Source organism: Aedes albopictus, chromosome 2 (genome assembly GCF_035046485.1).
Source record: "Aedes albopictus strain Foshan chromosome 2, AalbF5, whole genome shotgun sequence".
Taxonomy (NCBI): Eukaryota; Metazoa; Arthropoda; class Insecta; order Diptera; family Culicidae; genus Aedes; species Aedes albopictus.
In genome coordinates, this window is record NC_085137.1 from 62,422,852 (window position 1) to 62,423,304 (window position 453).

The window sequence follows — 453 nt, forward strand, 5'->3', positions numbered from 1 at the left end:
CGCGAGTGTAAACCGTCGTCGCGAAGTGACATAATCCGTCGTTCCGGAGTTTGTGTGTTACTGATTCCATCCGGTTCGACAAGCACGTCGATTTGCGTGGTAGATCGAGTAAATTCGCCGTCCGTAGTGCTTCCTGCCGTCACTCCGGGCATTTTGTGATAGTGCTCCACCCGTTGTGGCAAACGCTTCGGTTCCGAGATCTTTTAAGTGATCGACTTCACCGTTGCGTAGTGTTTTGTGTCCGTCGCTTCGGAATCATTGAGTGATTGTTTTTTCCTCCGTGGCGACACACGCGTCAGTTTCGGTGATCGTACTCCTTGAAGTTTATCGTTTCCCGCCGTAGTGTTGAGTGTTGCTGCCACCGCTTCGGACTCCGTGAGCTACCTCCCACACGGGCGTCGGAATTCCTGGCCACATCCCCGTGTTACTGATCCCGTGAAGGATTACATCAGG